The sequence below is a fragment of the Haliaeetus leucocephalus genome, unplaced genomic scaffold (genome assembly GCF_000737465.1).
Source record: "Haliaeetus leucocephalus isolate CR32 unplaced genomic scaffold, Haliaeetus_leucocephalus-4.0 Scaffold13, whole genome shotgun sequence".
NCBI lineage: Eukaryota > Metazoa > Chordata > Aves > Accipitriformes > Accipitridae > Haliaeetus > Haliaeetus leucocephalus.
In genome coordinates, this window is record NW_010972449.1 from 3259 (window position 1) to 3501 (window position 243).

Sequence of the window (243 nt, forward strand, 5' to 3'; positions counted from 1 at the left end):
ACAAGTATAATGCTGGCTGGTTCCAGAGTACAGAGTATTTTAGCCAAGCTGTAGGTTGACACCATCATCTCTGTAGCATCCAAGTGTTTTGATAGTGCTAGGGAAAATTGAAGGGTTTGTCCTTGCTTGCTGAAATCCTGCTGCCTGCCTATTGAGTATCCCTTCTAAAATGCATCTTCAGATCATTTGGGAAGGGAGTATTTCATAACTTACTGGCCTGACCAGGGAGGGGGATGATAGTTT